This window comes from Taudactylus pleione, unplaced genomic scaffold, assembly GCF_031769625.1.
Source record: "Taudactylus pleione unplaced genomic scaffold, aTauple2 ptg000393l, whole genome shotgun sequence".
NCBI classification, from domain to species: domain Eukaryota; kingdom Metazoa; phylum Chordata; class Amphibia; order Anura; family Myobatrachidae; genus Taudactylus; species Taudactylus pleione.
The window spans coordinates 4,218,246-4,239,516 of NW_028284794.1; the positions used below are offsets into that span (position 1 = coordinate 4,218,246).

General features: G+C 32.2%; 17 non-coding genes across 17 annotated transcripts; all 17 read left to right on the plus strand.

Annotated features, from left to right (window-relative positions):
- Nucleotides 1-777: 777 nt before the first annotated feature.
- Nucleotides 778-849, plus strand: TRNAW-CCA (transfer RNA tryptophan (anticodon CCA)). Its single transcript has one exon. It is a non-coding gene; the product is annotated as a tRNA-Trp (tRNA).
- A 1,150-nt stretch (nt 850-1,999) lies between these two features.
- Nucleotides 2,000-2,071, plus strand: TRNAW-CCA (transfer RNA tryptophan (anticodon CCA)). Its single transcript has one exon. It is a non-coding gene; the product is annotated as a tRNA-Trp (tRNA).
- A 545-nt stretch (nt 2,072-2,616) lies between these two features.
- TRNAW-CCA (transfer RNA tryptophan (anticodon CCA)) lies at nt 2,617-2,688 on the plus strand. The gene has a single exon. It is a non-coding gene; the product is annotated as a tRNA-Trp (tRNA).
- Nucleotides 2,689-3,838: 1,150 nt separating this feature from the next.
- TRNAW-CCA (transfer RNA tryptophan (anticodon CCA)) lies at nt 3,839-3,910 on the plus strand. Its single transcript has one exon. It is a non-coding gene; the product is annotated as a tRNA-Trp (tRNA).
- A 1,150-nt stretch (nt 3,911-5,060) lies between these two features.
- Nucleotides 5,061-5,132, plus strand: TRNAW-CCA (transfer RNA tryptophan (anticodon CCA)). The gene has a single exon. It is a non-coding gene; the product is annotated as a tRNA-Trp (tRNA).
- Nucleotides 5,133-6,282: 1,150 nt separating this feature from the next.
- On the plus strand, nt 6,283-6,354 carry TRNAW-CCA (transfer RNA tryptophan (anticodon CCA)). The gene has a single exon. It is a non-coding gene; the product is annotated as a tRNA-Trp (tRNA).
- Nucleotides 6,355-7,504: 1,150 nt separating this feature from the next.
- On the plus strand, nt 7,505-7,576 carry TRNAW-CCA (transfer RNA tryptophan (anticodon CCA)). Its single transcript has one exon. It is a non-coding gene; the product is annotated as a tRNA-Trp (tRNA).
- A 1,150-nt stretch (nt 7,577-8,726) lies between these two features.
- On the plus strand, nt 8,727-8,798 carry TRNAW-CCA (transfer RNA tryptophan (anticodon CCA)). The gene has a single exon. It is a non-coding gene; the product is annotated as a tRNA-Trp (tRNA).
- Nucleotides 8,799-9,947: 1,149 nt separating this feature from the next.
- TRNAW-CCA (transfer RNA tryptophan (anticodon CCA)) lies at nt 9,948-10,019 on the plus strand. Its single transcript has one exon. It is a non-coding gene; the product is annotated as a tRNA-Trp (tRNA).
- A 1,150-nt stretch (nt 10,020-11,169) lies between these two features.
- Nucleotides 11,170-11,241, plus strand: TRNAW-CCA (transfer RNA tryptophan (anticodon CCA)). Its single transcript has one exon. It is a non-coding gene; the product is annotated as a tRNA-Trp (tRNA).
- A 545-nt stretch (nt 11,242-11,786) lies between these two features.
- On the plus strand, nt 11,787-11,858 carry TRNAW-CCA (transfer RNA tryptophan (anticodon CCA)). The gene has a single exon. It is a non-coding gene; the product is annotated as a tRNA-Trp (tRNA).
- Nucleotides 11,859-13,008: 1,150 nt separating this feature from the next.
- On the plus strand, nt 13,009-13,080 carry TRNAW-CCA (transfer RNA tryptophan (anticodon CCA)). Its single transcript has one exon. It is a non-coding gene; the product is annotated as a tRNA-Trp (tRNA).
- A 545-nt stretch (nt 13,081-13,625) lies between these two features.
- TRNAW-CCA (transfer RNA tryptophan (anticodon CCA)) lies at nt 13,626-13,697 on the plus strand. The gene has a single exon. It is a non-coding gene; the product is annotated as a tRNA-Trp (tRNA).
- Nucleotides 13,698-14,847: 1,150 nt separating this feature from the next.
- Nucleotides 14,848-14,919, plus strand: TRNAW-CCA (transfer RNA tryptophan (anticodon CCA)). The gene has a single exon. It is a non-coding gene; the product is annotated as a tRNA-Trp (tRNA).
- A 1,767-nt stretch (nt 14,920-16,686) lies between these two features.
- Nucleotides 16,687-16,758, plus strand: TRNAW-CCA (transfer RNA tryptophan (anticodon CCA)). The gene has a single exon. It is a non-coding gene; the product is annotated as a tRNA-Trp (tRNA).
- Nucleotides 16,759-18,525: 1,767 nt separating this feature from the next.
- Nucleotides 18,526-18,597, plus strand: TRNAW-CCA (transfer RNA tryptophan (anticodon CCA)). Its single transcript has one exon. It is a non-coding gene; the product is annotated as a tRNA-Trp (tRNA).
- Nucleotides 18,598-20,364: 1,767 nt separating this feature from the next.
- TRNAW-CCA (transfer RNA tryptophan (anticodon CCA)) lies at nt 20,365-20,436 on the plus strand. Its single transcript has one exon. It is a non-coding gene; the product is annotated as a tRNA-Trp (tRNA).
- The last annotated feature ends 835 nt before the right edge of the window (nt 20,437-21,271 follow it).

Sequence of the window (21,271 nt, forward strand, 5' to 3'; positions counted from 1 at the left end):
GGCATATAAACTCTACACTGAAGGAAAAACCAGAATACATATCTTTTTGTTTTGATACCAAGGATGTAAGCTTGTTTGCTTGACAACTACCTAATTCAAGGTTTAGCATAAGCAGATGAACTATTTGTAATATAAACCACCAGAAAATCTACTGAATCAGTTTTAATAAGAGGCAACGTTAGCTCATCTGACTCAATATTAGAAGGTTGCGTGTTCAAATCACGTCAGGGTCGGTTATCATTTTGAAGATAAAAAGCTCTATTCTGCCCAAAAATACTATACTAGAAACTAATTACCAAGATTGTTATCTACTTTCAATAATGTGATTATACCTCAAACTGATACCTATATCACTAGCACATAGTCATTAAATAACTCACATTCTTATCAGTTCTCATAATTATTATACAAAAAATATCCAGTTTAGAGAATACGTTACTTGAAGGTCAACTCTAAATGTCTGTAATGTAACAATACATTTAAAAGCAATTAGCTTTTCTGGATCAATTTTGGATCACTACCATCACTTGTCTATTTTAACAATACATTTAGTACCAATTTGATTTTATGGATGACTTTTTCCATTCAAATGACCTATACTGTGATGAATAAAAATTATACACTAAAGGAAAAACCACCAGACATATCTTTTTGTTTTGTTACCGAGGATGAAGGTTTGTTTGCTTGACAACTACCTAATTCAAGGTTTAGTATAAGCAGATGATCTATTTGTAATATAAACCACCAGAAAAATCTACTGAATCGGATTTAACAAGAGACCTCGTGGCGCAACGGTAGCGCGTCTGACTCCAGATCAGAAGGTTGCTTGATCAAATCACGTTGGGGTCAGTTGTCATTTTGAAGATAAAATGCTCTTTTCTGACAATAAAATACTATACAAGAAACTAAATACTAAGATTGCTGTCTACTTTCAATAATGTGATTATAGCTCTAACTGATACCTATATCACTAGCACATAGTCATTAAATATCTCACCTTCTTATCAGTTCTCATAATTATAATACTAAAAATATCCAGTTTAGATTAAACTTTACTTGAAGGCCAACTCTAAATGTCTGTAATGTAACAATACATTTAAAAGCAATTAGCTTTTCTGGATCAATTTTGGATCACTGCCGTCTCTTGTCTTTTTTAGAAATACATTTAGTACCAATTTGATTTTAAAGATGACTTTTTCCATTCACATGACGTATACTATGAGGCATAAAAACTCTACACTGAAGGAAAAACCAGAATACATATCTTTTTGTTTTGATACCAAGGATGTAAGCTTGTTTGCTTGACAACTACCTAATTCAAGGTTTAGCATAAGCAGATGAACCATTTGTAATATAAACCACCAGAAAATCTACTGAATCAGTTTTAATAAGAGGCAACGTTAGCTCATCTGACTCAATATTAGAAGGTTGCGTATTCAAATCACGTCAGGGTCGGTTATCATTTTGAAGATAAAATGCTCTATTCTGCCCAAAAATACTATACTAGAAACTAATTACCAAGATTGTTATCTACTTTCAATAATGTGATTATACCTCAAACTGATACCTATATCACTAGCACATAGTCATTAAATAACTCACATTCTTATCAGTTCTCATAATTATTATACAAAAAATATCCAGTTTAGAGAATACGTTACTTGAAGGCCAACTCTAAATGTCTGTAATGTAACAATACATTTAAAAGCAATGATCTTTTCTGGATCAATTTTGGATCACTACCATCACTTGTCTATTTTAACAATACATTTAGTACCAATTTGATTTTATGGATGACTTTTTCCATTCAAATGACCTATACTGTGATGAATAAAAATTATACACTAAAGGAAAAACCACCAGACATATCTTTTTGTTTTGTTACCGAGGATGTAGGTTTGTTTGCTTGACAACTACCTAATTCAAGGTTTAGTATAAGCAGATGATCTATTTGTAATATAAACCACCAGAAAAATCTACAGAATCAGATTTAACAAGAGACCTCGTGGCGCAACGGTAGCGCGCCTGACTCCAGATCAGAAGGTTGCGTGTTCAAATCACGTCGGGGTCAGTTGGCATTTTGAAGATTAAATGCTCTTTTCTGCCAAAAAAATACTATACGAGAAACTAAATACTAAGAATGCTGTCTACTTTCAATAATGTGATTATAGCTCAAACTGATACCTATATCACTAGCACATAGTCATTAAATATCTCACCTTCTTATCAGTTCTCATAATTATAATACTAAAAATATCAAGTTTAGAGAATACGTTACTTGAAGGTCAACTCTAAATGTCTGTAATGTAACAATACATTTAAAAGCAATTAGCTTTTCTGGATCAATTTTGGATCACTACCATCACTTGTCTATTTTAACAATACCTTTAGTACCAATTTGATTTTATGGATGACTTTTTCCATTCAAATGACCTATACTGTGATGAATAAAAATTATACACTAAAGGAAAAACCACCAGACATATCTTTTTGTTTTGTTACCGAGGATGAAGGTTTGTTTGCTTGACAACTACCTAATTCAAGGTTTAGTATAAGCAGATGATCTATTTGTAATATAAACCACCAGAAAAATCTACAGAATCAGATTTAACAAGAGACCTCGTGGCGCAACGGTAGCTCGTCTGACTCCAGATCAGAAGGTTGCGTGTTCAAATCACGTCGGGGTCAGTTGTCATTTTGAAGATTAAATGCTCTTTTCTGCCAAAAAAATACTATACAAGAAACTAAATACTAAGAATGCTGTCTACTTTCAATAATGTGATTATAGCTCAAACTGATACCTATATCACTATCACATAGTCATTAAATATCTCACATTCTTTTCAGTTCTCATAATTATAATACTAAAAATATCCAGTTTAGAGAATACGTTACTTGAAGGCCAACTCTAAATGTCTGTAATGTAACAATACATTTAAAAGCAATTAGCTTTTCTGGATCAATTTTGGATCACTGCCGTCACTTGTCTTTTTTAGAAATACATTTAGTACCAATTTGATTTTAAAGATGACTTTTTCCATTCACATGACGTATACTATGAGGCATAAAAACTCTACACTGAAGGAAAAACCAGAATACATATCTTTTTGTTTTGATACCAAGGATGTAAGCTTGTTTGCTTGACAACTACCTAATTCAAGGTTTAGCATAAGCAGATGAACTATTTGTAATATAAACCACCAGAAAATCTACTGAATCAGTTTTAATAAGAGGCAACGTTAGCTCATCTGACTCAATATTAGAAGGTTGCGTGTTCAAATCACGTCAGGGTCGGTTATCATTTTGAAGATAAAATGCTCTATTCTGCCCAAAAATACTATACTAGAAACTAATTACCAAGATTGTTATCTACTTTCAATAATGTGATTATACCTCAAACTGATACCTATATCACTAGCACATAGTCATTAAATAACTCACATTCTTATCAGTTCTCATAATTATTATACAAAAAATATCCAGTTTAGAGAATACGTTACTTGAAGGCCAACTCTAAATGTCTGTAATGTAACAATACATTTAAAAGCAATGATCTTTTCTGGATCAATTTTGGATCACTACCATCACTTGTCTATTTTAACAATACATTTAGTACCAATTTGATTTTATGGATGACTTTTTCCATTCAAATGACCTATACTGTGATGAATAAAAATTATACACTAAAGGAAAAACCACCAGACATATCTTTTTGTTTTGTTACCGAGGATGTAGGTTTGTTTGCTTGACAACTACCTAATTCAAGGTTTAGTATAAGCAGATGATCTATTTGTAATATAAACCACCAGAAAAATCTACAGAATCAGATTTAACAAGAGACCTCGTGGCGCAACGGTAGTGCGTCTGACTCCAGATCAGAAGGTTGCGTGTTCAAATCACGTCGGGGTCAGTTGTCATTTTGAAGATTAAATGCTCTTTTCTGCCAAAAAAATACTATACGAGAAACTAAATACTAAGAATGCTGTCTACTTTCAATAATGTGATTATAGCTCAAACTGATACCTATATCACTAGCACATAGTCATTAAATATCTCACCTTCTTATCAGTTCTCATAATTATAATACTAAAAATATCCAGTTTAGAGAATACGTTACTTGAAGGCCAACTCTAAATGTCTGTAATGTAACAATACATTTAAAAGCAATTAGCTTTTCTGGATCAATTTTGGATCACTGCCGTCACTTGTCTTTTTTAGAAATACATTTAGTACCAATTTGATTTTAAAGATGACTTTTTCCATTCACATGACGTATACTATGAGGCATAAAAACTCTACACTGAAGGAAAAACCAGAATACATATCTTTTTGTTTTGTTACCAAGGATGTAGGTTTGTTTGCTTGACAACTACCTAATTCAAGGTTTAGCATAAGCAGATGAACCATTTGTAATATAAACCACCAGAAAATCTACTGAATCAGTTTTAATAAGAGGCAACGTTAGCTCATCTGACTCAAGATTAGAAGGTTGCGTGTTCAAATCACGTCAGGGTCGGTTATCATTTTGAAGATAAAATGCTCTATTCTGCCCAATAATACTATACTAGAAACTAATTACCAAGATTGTTATCTACTTTCAATAATGTGATTATACCTCAAACTGATACCTATATCACTAGCACATAGTCATTAAATAACTCACATTCTTATCAGTTCTCATAATTATTATACAAAAAATATCCAGTTTAGAGAATACGTTACTTGAAGGCCAACTCTAAATGTCTGTTATGTAACAATACATTTAAAAGCAATTAGCTTTTCTGGATCAATTTTGGATCACTACCATCACTTGTCTATTTTAACAATACATTTAGTACCAATTTGATTTTATGGATGACTTTTTCCATTCAAATGACCTATACTGTGATGAATAAAAATTATACACTAAAGGAAAAACCACCAGACATATCTTTTTGTTTTGTTACCGAGGATGTAGGTTTGTTTGCTTGACAACTACCTAATTCAAGGTTTAGTATAAGCAGATGATCTATTTGTAATATAAACCACCAGAAAAATCTACAGAATCAGATGTAACAAGAGACCTCGTGGCGCAACGGTAGCGCGTCTGACTCCAGATCAGAAGGTTGCGTGTTCAAATCACGTCGGGGTCAGTTGTCATTTGGAAGATTAAATGCTCTTTTCTGCCAAAAAAATACTATACAAGAAACTAAATACTAAGAATGCTGTCTACTTTCAATAATGTGATTATAGCTCAAACTGATACCTATATCACTAGCACATAGTCATTAAATATCTCACCTTCTTATCAGTTCTCATAATTATAATACTAAAAATATCCAGTTTAGATTAAACTTTACTTGAAGGCCAACTCTAAATGTCTGTAATGTAACAATACATTTAAAAGCAATTAGCTTTTCTGGATCAATTTTGGATCACTGCCGTCTCTTGTCCTTTTTAGAAATACATTTAGTACCAATTTGATTTTAAAGATGACTTTTTCCATTCACATGACGTATACTATGAGGCATAAAAACTCTACACTGAAGGAAAAACCAGAATACATATCTTTTTGTTTTGATACCAAGGATGTAAGCTTGTTTGCTTGACAACTACCTAATTCAAGGTTTAGCATAAGCAGATGAACTATTTGTAATATAAACCACCAGAAAATCTACTGAATCAGTTTTAATAAGAGGCAACGTTAGCTCATCTGACTCAATATTAGAAGGTTGCGTGTTCAAATCACGTCAGGGTCGGTTATCATTTTGAAGATAAAATGCTCTATTCTGCCCAAAAATACTATACTAGAAACTAATTACCAAGATTGTTATCTACTTTCAATAATGTGATTATACCTCAAACTGATACCTATATCACTAGCACATAGTCATTAAATAACTCACATTCTTATCAGTTCTCATAATTATTATACAAAAAATATCCAGTTTAGAGAATACGTTACTTGAAGGCCAACTCTAAATGTCTGTAATGTAACAATACATTTAAAAGCAATGATCTTTTCTGGATCAATTTTGGATCACTACCATCACTTGTCTATTTTAACAATACATTTAGTACCAATTTGATTTTATGGATGACTTTTTCCATTCAAATGACCTATACTGTGATGAATAAAAATTATACACTAAAGGAAAAACCACCAGACATATCTTTTTGTTTTGTTACCGAGGATGTAGGTTTGTTTGCTTGACAACTACCTAATTCAAGGTTTAGTATAAGCAGATGATCTATTTGTAATATAAACCACCAGAAAAATCTACAGAATCAGATTGAACAAGAGACCTTGTGGCGCAACGGTAGCGCGTCTGACTCCAGATCAGAAGGTTGAGTGTTCAAATCACGTCGGGGTCAGTTGTCATTTTGAAGATTAAATGCTCTTTTCTGCCAAAAAAATACTATACGAGAAACTAAATACTAAGAATGCTGTCTACTTTCAATAATGTGATTATAGCTCAAACTGATACCTATATCACTAGCACATAGTCATTAAATATCTCACCTTCTTATCAGTTCTCATAATTATAATACTAAAAATATCCAGTTTAGATTAAACTTTACTTGAAGGCCAACTCTAAATGTCTGTAATGTAACAATACATTTAAAAGCAATTAGCTTTTCTGGATCAATTTTGGATCACTGCCGTCTCTTGTCCTTTTTAGAAATACATTTAGTACCAATTTGATTTTAAAGATGACTTTTTCCATTCACATGACGTATACTATGAGGCATAAAAACTCTACACTGAAGGAAAAACCAGAATACATATCTTTTTGTTTTGATACCAAGGATGTAAGCTTGTTTGCTTGACAACTACCTAATTCAAGGTTTAGCATAAGCAGATGAACTATTTGTAATATAAACCACCAGAAAATCTACTGAATCAGTTTTAATAAGAGGCAACGTTAGCTCATCTGACTCAATATTAGAAGGTTGCGTGTTCAAATCACGTCAGGGTCGGTTATCATTTTGAAGATAAAATGCTCTATTCTGCCCAAAAATACTATACTAGAAACTAATTACCAAGATTGTTATCTACTTTCAATAATGTGATTATACCTCAAACTGATACCTATATCACTAGCACATAGTCATTAAATAACTCACATTCTTATCAGTTCTCATAATTATTATACAAAAAATATCCAGTTTAGAGAATACGTTACTTGAAGGCCAACTCTAAATGTCTGTAATGTAACAATACATTTAAAAGCAATGATCTTTTCTGGATCAATTTTGGATCACTACCATCACTTGTCTATTTTAACAATACATTTAGTACCAATTTGATTTTATGGATGACTTTTTCCATTCAAATGACCTATACTGTGATGAATAAAAATTATACACTAAAGGAAAAACCACCAGACATATCTTTTTGTTTTGTTACCGAGGATGTAGGTTTGTTTGCTTGACAACTACCTAATTCAAGGTTTAGTATAAGCAGATGATCTATTTGTAATATAAACCACCAGAAAAATCTACAGAATCAGATTGAACAAGAGACCTTGTGGCGCAACGGTAGCGCGTCTGACTCCAGATCAGAAGGTTGAGTGTTCAAATCACGTCGGGGTCAGTTGTCATTTTGAAGATTAAATGCTCTTTTCTGCCAAAAAAATACTATACGAGAAACTAAATACTAAGAATGCTGTCTACTTTCAATAATGTGATTATAGCTCAAACTGATACCTATATCACTAGCACATAGTCATTAAATATCTCACCTTCTTATCAGTTCTCATAATTATAATACTAAAAATATCCAGTTTAGAGAATACGTTACTTGAAGGCCAACTCTAAATGTCTGTAATGTAACAATACATTTAAAAGCAATTAGCTTTTCTGGATCAATTTTGGATCACTGCCGTCACTTGTCTTTTTTAGAAATACATTTAGTACCAATTTGATTTTAAAGATGACTTTTTCCATTCACATGACGTATACTATGAGGCATAAAAACTCTACACTGAAGGAAAAACCAGAATACATATCTTTTTGTTTTGATACCAAGGATGTAAGCTTGTTTGCTTGACAACTACCTAATTCAAGGTTTAGCATAAGCAGATGAACTATTTGTAATATAAACCACCAGAAAATCTACTGAATCAGTTTTAATAAGAGGCAACGTTAGCTCATCTGACTCAATATTAGAAGGTTGCGTGTTCAAATCACGTCAGGGTCGGTTATCATTTTGAAGATAAAATGCTCTATTCTGCCCAAAAATAGTATACTAGAAACTAATTACCAAGATTGTTATCTACTTTCAATAATGTGATTATACCTCAAACTGATACCTATATCACTAGCACATAGTCATTAAATAACTCACATTCTTATCAGTTCTCATAATTATTATACAAAAAATATCCAGTTTAGAGAATACGTTACTTGAAGGCCAACTCTAAATGTCTGTAATGTAACAATACATTTAAAAGCAATGATCTTTTCTGGATCAATTTTGGATCACTACCATCACTTGTCTATTTTAACAATACATTTAGTACCAATTTGATTTTATGGATGACTTTTTCCATTCAAATGACCTATACTGTGATGAATAAAAATTATACACTAAAGGAAAAACCACCAGACATATCTTTTTGTTTTGTTACCGAGGATGTAGGTTTGTTTGCTTGACAACTACCTAATTCAAGGTTTAGTATAAGCAGATGATCTATTTGTAATATAAACCACCAGAAAAATCTACAGAATCAGATTTAACAAGAGACCTCGTGGCGCAACGGTAGCGCGTCTGACTCCAGATCAGAAGGTTGCGTGTTCAAATCACGTCGGGGTCAGTTGTCATTTTGAAGATTAAATGCTCTTTTCTGCCAAAAAAATACTATACGAGAAACTAAATACTAAGAATGCTGTCTACTTTCAATAATGTGATTATAGCTCAAACTAATACCTATATCACTAGCACATAGTCATTAAATATCTCACCTTCTTATCAGTTCTCATAATTATAATACTAAAAATATCCAGTTTAGAGAATACGTTACTTGAAGGCCAACTCTAAATGTCTGTAATGTAACAATACATTTAAAAGCAATTAGCTTTTCTGGATCAATTTTGGATCACTGCCGTCACTTGTCTTTTTTAGAAATACATTTAGTACCAATTTGATTTTAAAGATGACTTTTTCCATTCACATGACGTATACTATGAGGCATAAAAACTCTACACTGAAGGAAAAACCAGAATACATATCTTTTTGTTTTGTTACCAAGGATGTAGGTTTGTTTGCTTGACAACTACCTAATTCAAGGTTTAGCATAAGCAGATGAACCATTTGTAATATAAACCACCAGAAAATCTACTGAATCAGTTTTAATAAGAGGCAACGTTAGCTCATCTGACTCAAGATTAGAAGGTTGCGTGTTCAAATCACGTCAGGGTCGGTTATCATTTTGAAGATAAAATGCTCTATTCTGCCCAATAATACTATACTAGAAACTAATTACCAAGATTGTTATCTACTTTCAATAATGTGATTATACCTCAAACTGATACCTATATCACTAGCACATAGTCATTAAATAACTCACATTCTTATCAGTTCTCATAATTATTATACAAAAAATATCCAGTTTAGAGAATACGTTACTTGAAGGCCAACTCTAAATGTCTGTAATGTAACAATACATTTAAAACAATTAGCTTTTCTGGATCAATTTTGGATCACTACCATCACTTGTCTATTTTAACAATACATTTAGTACCAATTTGATTTTATGGATGACTTTTTCCATTCAAATGACCTATACTGTGATGAATAAAAATTATACACTAAAGGAAAAACCACCAGACATATCTTTTTGTTTTGTTACCGAGGATGTAGGTTTGTTTGCTTGACAACTACCTAATTCAAGGTTTAGTATAAGCAGATGATCTATTTGTAATATAAACCACTAGAAAAATCTACAGAATCAGATTTAACAAGAGACCTCGTGGTGCAACGGTAGCGCGTCTGACTCCAGATCAGAAGGTTGCGTGTTCAAATCACGTCGGGGTCAGTTGTCATTTTGAAGATTAAATGCTCTTTTCTGCCAAAAAAATACTATACAAGAAACTAAATACTAAGAATGCTGTCTACTTTCAATAATGTGATTATAGCTCAAACTGATACCTATATCACTAGCACATAGTCATTAAATATCTCACCTTCTTATCAGTTCTCATAATTATAATACTAAAAATATCCAGTTTAGATTAAACTTTACTTGAAGGCCAACTCTAAATGTCTGTAATGTAACAATACATTTAAAAGCAATTAGCTTTTCTGGATCAATTTTGGATCACTGCCGTCTCTTGTCTTTTTTAGAAATACATTTAGTACCAATTTGATTTTAAAGATGACTTTTTCCATTCACATGACGTATACTATGAGGCATAAAAACTCTACACTGAAGGAAAAACCAGAATACATATCTTTTTGTTTTGATACCAAGGATGTAAGCTTGTTTGCTTGACAACTACCTAATTCAAGGTTTAGCATAAGCAGATGAACTATTTGTAATATAAACCACCAGAAAATCTACTGAATCAGTTTTAATAAGAGGCAACGTTAGCTCATCTGACTCAATATTAGAAGGTTGCGTGTTCAAATCACGTCAGGGTCGGTTATCATTTTGAAGATAAAATGCTCTATTCTGCCCAAAAATACTATACTAGAAACTAATTACCAAGATTGTTATCTACTTTCAATAATGTGATTATACCTCAAACTGATACCTATATCACTAGCACATAGTCATTAAATAACTCACATTCTTATCAGTTCTCATAATTATTATACAAAAAATATCCAGTTTAGAGAATACGTTACTTGAAGGCCAACTCTAAATGTCTGTAATGTAACAATACATTTAAAAGCAATGATCTTTTCTGGATCAATTTTGGATCACTACCATCACTTGTCTATTTTAACAATACATTTAGTACCAATTTGATTTTATGGATGACTTTTTCCATTCAAATGACCTATACTGTGATGAATAAAAATTATACACTAAAGGAAAAACCACCAGACATATCTTTTTGTTTTGTTACCGAGGATGTAGGTTTGTTTGCTTGACAACTACCTAATTCAAGGTTTAGTATAAGCAGATGATCTATTTGTAATATAAACCACCAGAAAAATCTACAGAATCAGATTTAACAAGAGACCTCGAGGCGCAACGGTAGCGCGTCTGACTCCAGATCAGAAGGTTGCGTGTTCAAATCACGTCGGGGTCAGTTGGCATTTTGAAGATTAAATGCTCTTTTCTGCCAAAAAAATACTATACGAGAAACTAAATACTAAGAATGCTGTCTACTTTCAATAATGTGATTATAGCTCAAACTGATACCTATATCACTAGCACATAGTCATTAAATATCTCACCTTCTTATCAGTTCTCATAATTATAATACTAAAAATATCAAGTTTAGAGAATACGTTACTTGAAGGCCAACTCTAAATGTCTGTAATGTAACAATACATTTAAAAGCAATTAGCTTTTCTGGATCAATTTTGGATCACTACCATCACTTGTCTATTTTAACAATACATTTAGTACCAATTTGATTTTATGGATGACTTTTTCCATTCAAATGACCTATACTGTGATGAATAAAAATTATACACTAAAGGAAAAACCACCAGACATATCTTTTTGTTTTGTTACCGAGGATGAAGGTTTGTTTGCTTGACAACTACCTAATTCAAGGTTTAGTATAAGCAGATGATCTATTTGTAATATAAACCACCAGAAAAATCTACAGAATCAGATTTAACAAGAGACCTCGTGGCGCAACGGTAGCTCGTCAGACTCCAGATCAGAAGGTTGCGTGTTCAAATCACGTCGGGGTCAGTTGTCATTTTGAAGATTAAATGCTCTTTTCTGCCAAAAAAATACTATACAAGAAACTAAATACTAAGAATGCTGTCTACTTTCAATAATGTGATTATAGCTCAAACTGATACCTATATCACTAGCACATAGTCATTAAATATCTCACCTTCTTATCAGTTCTCATAATTATAATACTAAAAATATCCAGTTTAGATTAAACTTTACTTGAAGGCCAACTCTAAATGTCTGTAATGTAACAATACATTTAAAAGCAATTAGCTTTTCTGGATCAATTTTGGATCACTGCCGTCTCTTGTCTTTTTTAGAAATACATTTAGTACCAATTTGATTTTAAAGATGACTTTTTCCATTCACATGACGTATACTATGAGGCATAAAAACTCTACACTGAAGGAAAAACCAGAATACATATCTTTTTGTTTTGATACCAAGGATGTAAGCTTGTTTGCTTGACAACTACCTAATTCAAGGTTTAGCATAAGCAGATGAACTATTTGTAATATAAACCACCAGAAAATCTACTGAATCAGTTTTAATAAGAGGCAACGTTAGCTCATCTGACTCAATATTAGAAGGTTGCGTGTTCAAATCACGTCAGGGTCGGTTATCATTTTGAAGATAAAATGCTCTATTCTGCCCAAAAATACTATACTAGAAACTAATTACCAAGATTGTTATCTACTTTCAATAATGTGATTATACCTCAAACTGATACCTATATCACTAGCACATAGTCATTAAATAACTCACATTCTTATCAGTTCTCATAATTATTATACAAAAAATATCCAGTTTAGAGAATACGTTACTTGAAGGCCAACTCTAAATGTCTGTAATGTAACAATACATTTAAAAGCAATGATCTTTTCTGGATCAATTTTGGATCACTACCATCACTTGTCTATTTTAACAATACATTTAGTACCAATTTGATTTTATGGATGACTTTTTCCATTCAAATGACCTATACTGTGATGAATAAAAATTATACACTAAAGGAAAAACCACCAGACATATCTTTTTGTTTTGTTACCGAGGATGTAGGTTTGTTTGCTTGACAACTACCTAATTCAAGGTTTAGTATAAGCAGATGATCTATTTGTAATATAAACCACCAGAAAAATCTACAGAATCAGATTTAACAAGAGACCTCGAGGCGCAACGGTAGCGCGTCTGACTCCAGATCAGAAGGTTGCGTGTTCAAATCACGTCGGGGTCAGTTGGCATTTTGAAGATTAAATGCTCTTTTCTGCCAAAAAAATACTATACGAGAAACTAAATACTAAGAATGCTGTCTACTTTCAATAATGTGATTATAGCTCAAACTGATACCTATATCACTAGCACATAGTCATTAAATATCTCACCTTCTTATCAGTTCTCATAATTATAATACTAAAAATATCAAGTTTAGAGAATACGTTACTTGAAGGCCAACTCTAAATGTCTGTAATGTAACAATACATTTAAAAGCAATTAGCTTTTCTGGATCAATTTTGGATCACTACCATCACTTGTCTATTTTAACAATACATTTAGTACCAATTTGATTTTATGGATGACTTTTTCCATTCAAATGACCTATACTGTGATGAATAAAAATTATACACTAAAGGAAAAACCACCAGACATATCTTTTTGTTTTGTTACCGAGGATGAAGGTTTGTTTGCTTGACAACTACCTAATTCAAGGTTTAGTATAAGCAGATGATCTATTTGTAATATAAACCACCAGAAAAATCTACAGAATCAGATTTAACAAGAGACCTCGTGGCGCAACGGTAGCTCGTCAGACTCCAGATCAGAAGGTTGCGTGTTCAAATCACGTCGGGGTCAGTTGTCATTTTGAAGATTAAATGCTCTTTTCTGCCAAAAAAATACTATACAAGAAACTAAATACTAAGAATGCTGTCTACTTTCAATAATGTGATTATAGCTCAAACTGATACCTATATCACTAGCACATAGTCATTAAATATCTCACCTTCTTATCAGTTCTCATAATTATAATACTAAAAATATCCAGTTTAGATTAAACTTTACTTGAAGGCCAACTCTAAATGTCTGTAATGTAACAATACATTTAAAAGCAATTAGCTTTTCTGGATCAATTTTGGATCACTGCCGTCTCTTGTCTTTTTTAGAAATACATTTAGTACCAATTTGATTTTAAAGATGACTTTTTCCATTCACATGACGTATACTATGAGGCATAAAAACTCTACACTGAAGGAAAAACCAGAATACATATCTTTTTGTTTTGATACCAAGGATGAAAGCTTGTTTGCTTGACAACTACCTAATTCAAGGTTTAGCATAAGCAGATGAACTATTTGTAATATAAACCACCAGAAAATCTACTGAATCAGTTTTAATAAGAGGCAACGTTAGCTCATCTGACTCAATATTAGAAGGTTGCGTGTTCAAATCACGTCAGGGTCGGTTATCATTTTGAAGATAAAATGCGCTATTCTGCCCAAAAATACTATACTAGAAACTAATTACCAAGATTGTTATCTACTTTCAATAATGTGATTATACCTCAAACTGATACCTATATCACTAGCACATAGTCATTAAATAACTCACATTCTTATCAGTTCTCATAATTATTATACAAAAAATATCCAGTTTAGAGAATACGTTACTTGAAGGCCAACTCTAAATGTCTGTAATGTAACAATACATTTAAAAGCAATGATCTTTTCTGGATCAATTTTGGATCACTACCATCACTTGTCTATTTTAACAATACATTTAGTACCAATTTGATTTTATGGATGACTTTTTCCATTCAAATGACCTATACTGTGATGAATAAAAATTATACACTAAAGGAAAAACCACCAGACATATCTTTTTGTTTTGTTACCGAGGATGTAGGTTTGTTTGCTTGACAACTACCTAATTCAAGGTTTAGTATAAGCAGATGATCTATTTGTAATATAAACCACCAGAAAAATCTACAGAATCAGATTTAACAAGAGACCTCGTGGCGCAACGGTAGCGCGTCTGACTCCAGATCAGAAGGTTGCGTGTTCAAATCACGTCGGGGTCAGTTGGCATTTTGAAGATTAAATGCTCTTTTCTGCCAAAAAAATACTATACGAGAAACTAAATACTAAGAATGCTGTCTACTTTCAATAATGTGATTATAGCTCAAACTGATACCTATATCACTAGCACATAGTCATTAAATATCTCACCTTCTTATCAGTTCTCATAATTATAATACTAAAAATATCAAGTTTAGAGAATACGTTACTTGAAGGCCAACTCTAAATGTCTGTAATGTAACAATACATTTAAAAGCAATTAGCTTTTCTGGATCAATTTTGGATCACTACCATCACTTGTCTATTTTAACAATACATTTAGTACCAATTTGATTTTATGGATGACTTTTTCCATTCAAATGACCTATACTGTGATGAATAAAAATTATACACTAAAGGAAAAACCACCAGACATATCTTTTTGTTTTGTTACCGAGGATGAAGGTTTGTTTGCTTGACAACTACCTAATTCAAGGTTTAGTATAAGCAGATGATCTATTTGTAATATAAACCACCAGAAAAATCTACAGAATCAGATTTAACAAGAGACCTCGTGGCGCAACGGTAGCTCGTCAGACTCCAGATCAGAACGTTGCGTGTTCAAATCACGTCGGGGTCAGTTGTCATTTTGAAGATTAAATGCTCTTTTCTGCCAAAAAAATACTATACAAGAAACTAAATACTAAGAATGCTGTCTACTTTCAATAATGTGATTATAGCTCAAACTGATACCTATATCACTAGCACATAGTCATTAAATATCTCACATTCTTTTCAGTTCTCATAATTATAATACTAAAAATATCCAGTTTAGAGAATACGTTACTTGAAGGCCAACTCTAAATGTCTGTAATGTAACAATACATTTAAAAGCAATTAGCTTTTCTGGATCAATTTTGGATCACTGCCGTCACTTGTCTTTTTTAGAAATACATTTAGTACCAATTTGATTTTAAAGATGACTTTTTCCATTCACATGACGTATACTATGAGGCATAAAAACTCTACACTGAAGGAAAAACCAGAATACATATCTTTTTGTTTTGATACCAAGGATGTAAGCTTGTTTGCTTGACAACTACCTAATTCAAGGTTTAGCATAAGCAGATGAACTATTTGTAATATAAACCACCAGAAAATCTACTGAATCAGTTTTAATAAGAGGCAACGTTAGCTCATCTGACTCAATATTAGAAGGTTGCGTGTTCAAATCACGTCAGGGTCGGTTATCATTTTGAAGATAAAATGCTCTATTCTGCCCAAAAATACTATACTAGAAACTAATTACCAAGATTGTTATCTACTTTCAATAATGTGATTATACCTCAAACTGATACCTATATCACTAGCACATAGTCATTAAATAACTCACATTCTTATCAGTTCTCATAATTATTATACAAAAAATATCCAGTTTAGAGAATACGTTACTTGAAGGCCAACTCTAAATGTCTGTAATGTAACAATACATTTAAAAGCAATGATCTTTTCTGGATCAATTTTGGATCACTACCATCACTTGTCTATTTTAACAATACATTTAGTACCAATTTGATTTTATGGATGACTTTTTCCATTCAAATGACCTATACTGTGATGAATAAAAATTATACACTAAAGGAAAAACCACCAGACATATCTTTTTGTTTTGTTACCGAGGATGTAGGTTTGTTTGCTTGACAACTACCTAATTCAAGGTTTAGTATAAGCAGATGATCTATTTGTAATATAAACCACCAGAAAAATCTACAGAATCAGATTTAACAAGAGACCTCGTGGCGCAACGGTAGCGCGTCTGACTCCAGATCAGAAGGTTGCGTGTTCAAATCACGTCGGGGTCAGTTGGCATTTTGAAGATTAAATGCTCTTTTCTGCCAAAAAAATACTATACGAGAAACTAAATACTAAGAATGCTGTCTACTTTCAATAATGTGATTATAGCTCAAACTGATACCTATATCACTAGCACATAGTCATTAAATATCTCACCTTCTTATCAGTTCTCATAATTATAATACTAAAAATATCAAGTTTAGAGAATACGTTACTTGAAGGCCAACTCTAAATGTCTGTAATGTAACAATACATTTAAAAGCAATTAGCTTTTCTGGATCAATTTTGGATCACTACCATCACTTGTCTATTTTAACAATACATTTAGTACCAATTTGATTTTATGGATGACTTTTTCCATTCAAATGACCTATACTGTGATGAATAAAAATTATACACTAAAGGAAAAACCACCAGACATATCTTTTTGTTTTGTTACCGAGGATGAAGGTTTGTTTGCTTGACAACTACCTAATTCAAGGTTTAGTATAAGCAGATGATCTATTTGTAATATAAACCACCAGAAAAATCTACAGAATCAGATTTAACAAGAGACCTCGTGGCGCAACGGTAGCTCGTCTGACTCCAGATAAGAAGGTTGCGTGTTCAAATCACGTCGGGGTCAGTTGTCATTTTGAAGATTAAATGCTCTTTTCTGCCAAAAAAATACTATACAAGAAACTAAATACTAAGAATGCTGTCTACTTTCAATAATGTGATTATAGCTCAAACTGATACCTATATCACTAGCACATAGTCATTAAATATCTCACCTTCTTATCAGTTCTCATAATTATAATACTAAAAATATCCAGTTTAGATTAAACTTTACTTGAAGGCCAACTCTAAATGTCTGTAATGTAACAATACATTTAAAAGCAATTAGCTTTTCTGGATCAATTTTGGATCACTGCCGTCTCTTGTCTTTTTTAGAAATACATTTAGTACCAATTTGATTTTAAAGATGACTTTTTCCATTCACATGACGTATACTATGAGGCATAAAAACTCTACACTGAAGGAAAAACCAGAATACATATCTTTTTGTTTTGATACCAAGGATGAAAGCTTGTTTGCTTGACAACTACCTAATTCAAGGTTTAGCATAAGCAGATGAACTATTTGTAATATAAACCACCAGAAAATCTACTGAATCAGTTTTAATAAGAGGCAACGTTAGCTCATCTGACTCAATATTAGAAGGTTGCGTGTTCAAATCACGTCAGGGTCGGTTATCATTTTGAAGATAAAATGCGCTATTCTGCCCAAAAATACTATACTAGAAACTAATTACCAAGATTGTTATCTACTTTCAATAATGTGATTATACCTCAAACTGATACCTATATCACTAGCACATAGTCATTAAATAACTCACATTCTTATCAGTTCTCATAATTATTATACAAAAAATATCCAGTTTAGAGAATACGTTACTTGAAGGCCAACTCTAAATGTCTGTAATGTAACAATACATTTAAAAGCAATGATCTTTTCTGGATCAATTTTGGATCACTACCATCACTTGTCTATTTTAACAATACATTTAGTACCAATTTGATTTTATGGATGACTTTTTCCATTCAAATGACCTATACTGTGATGAATAAAAATTATACACTAAAGGAAAAACCACCAGACATATCTTTTTGTTTTGTTACCGAGGATGTAGGTTTGTTTGCTTGACAACTACCTAATTCAAGGTTTAGTATAAGCAGATGATCTATTTGTAATATAAACCACCAGAAAAATCTACAGAATCAGATTTAACAAGAGACCTCGTGGCGCAACGGTAGCGCGTCTGACTCCAGATCAGAAGGTTGCGTGTTCAAATCACGTCGGGGTCAGTTGGCATTTTGAAGATTAAATGCTCTTTTCTGCCAAAAAAATACTATACGAGAAACTAAATACTAAGAATGCTGTCTACTTTCAATAATGTGATTATAGCTCAAACTGATACCTATATCACTAGCACATAGTCATTAAATATCTCACCTTCTTATCAGTTCTCATAATTATAATACTAAAAATATCAAGTTTAGAGAATACGTTACTTGAAGGCCAACTCTAAATGTCTGTAATGTAACAATACATTTAAAAGCAATTAGCTTTTCTGGATCAATTTTGGATCACTACCATCACTTGTCTATTTTAACAATACATTTAGTACCAATTTGATTTTATGGATGACTTTTTCCATTCAAATGACCTATACTGTGATGAATAAAAATTATACACTAAAGGAAAAACCACCAGACATATCTTTTTGTTTTGTTACCGAGGATGAAGGTTTGTTTGCTTGACAACTACCTAATTCAAGGTTTAGTATAAGCAGATGATCTATTTGTAATATAAACCACCAGAAAAATCTACAGAATCAGATTTAACAAGAGACCTCGTGGCGCAACGGTAGCTCGTCAGACTCCAGATCAGAACGTTGCGTGTTCAAATCACGTCGGGGTCAGTTGTCATTTTGAAGATTAAATGCTCTTTTCTGCCAAAAAAATACTATACAAGAAACTAAATACTAAGAATGCTGTCTACTTTCAATAATGTGATTATAGCTCAAACTGATACCTATATCACTAGCACATAGTCATTAAATATCTCACATTCTTTTCAGTTCTCATAATTATAATACTAAAAATATCCAGTTTAGAGAATACGTTACTTGAAGGCCAACTCTAAATGTCTGTAATGTAACAATACATTTAAAAGCAATTAGCTTTTCTGGATCAATTTTGGATCACTGCCGTCACTTGTCTTTTTTAGAAATACATTTAGTACCAATTTGATTTTAAAGATGACTTTTTCCATTCACATGACGTATACTATGAGGCATAAAAACTCTACACTGAAGGAAAAACCAGAATACATATCTTTTTGTTTTGATACCAAGGATGTAAGCTTGTTTGCTTGACAACTACCTAATTCAAGGTTTAGCATAAGCAGATGAACTATTTGTAATATAAACCACCAGAAAATCTACTGAATCAGTTTTAATAAGAGGCAACGTTAGCTCATCTGACTCAATATTAGAAGGTTGCGTGTTCAAATCACGTCAGGGTCGGTTATCATTTTGAAGATAAAATGCTCTATTCTGCCCAAAAATACTATACTAGAAACTAATTACCAAGATTGTTATCTACTTTCAATAATGTGATTATACCTCAAACTGATACCTATATCACTAGCACATAGTCATTAAATAACTCACATTCTTATCAGTTCTCATAATTATTATACAAAAAATATCCAGTTTAGAGAATACGTTACTTGAAGGCCAACTCTAAATGTCTGTAATGTAACAATACATTTAAAAGCAATGATCTTTTCTGGATCAATTTTGGATCACTACCATCACTTGTCTATTTTAACAATACATTTAGTACCAATTTGATTTTATGGATGACTTTTTCCATTCAAATGACCTATACTGTGATGAATAAAAATTATACACTAAAGGAAAAACCACCAGACATATCTTTTTGTTTTGTTACCGAGGATGTAGGTTTGTTTGCTTGACAACTACCTAATTCAAGGTTTAGTATAAGCAGATGATCTATTTGTAATATAAACCACCAGAAAAATCTACAGAATCAGATTTAACAAGAGACCTCGTGGCGCAACGGTAGCGCGTCTGACTCCAGATCAGAAGGTTGCGTGTTCAAATCACGTCGGGGTCAGTTGGCATTTTGAAGATTAAATGCTCTTTTCTGCCAAAAAAATACTATACGAGAAACTAAATACTAAGAATGCTGTCTACTTTCACTAATGTGATTATAGCTCAAACTGATACCTATATCACTAGCACATAGTCATTAAATATCTCACCTTCTTATCAGTTCTCATAATTATAATACTAAAAATATCAAGTTTAGAGAATACGTTACTTGAAGGCCAACTCTAAATGTCTGTAATGTAACAATACATTTAAAAGCAATTAGCTTTTCTGGATCAATTTTGGATCACTACCATCACTTGTCTATTTTAACAATACATTTAGTACCAATTTGATTTTATGGATGACTTTTTCCATTCAAATGACCTATACTGTGATGAATAAAAATTATACACTAAAGGAAAAACCACCAGACATATCTTTTTGTTTTGTTACCGAGGATGAAGGTTTGTTTGCTTGACAACTACCTAATTCAAGGTTTAGTATAAGCAGATGATCTATTTGTAATATAAACCACCAGAAAAATCTACAGAATCAGATTTAACAAGAGACCTCGTGGCGCAACGGTAGCTCGTCTGACTCCAGATAAGAAGGTTGCGTGTTCAAATCACGTCGGGGTCAGTTGTCATTTTGAAGATTAAATGCTCTTTTCTGCCAAAAAAATACTATACAAGAAACTAAATACTAAGAATGCTGTCTACTTTCAATAATGTGATTATAGCTCAAACTGATACCTATATCACTAGCACATAGTCATTAAATATCTCACATTCTTTTCAGTTCTCATAATTATAATACTAAAAATATCCAGTTTAGAGAATACGTTACTTGAAGGCCAA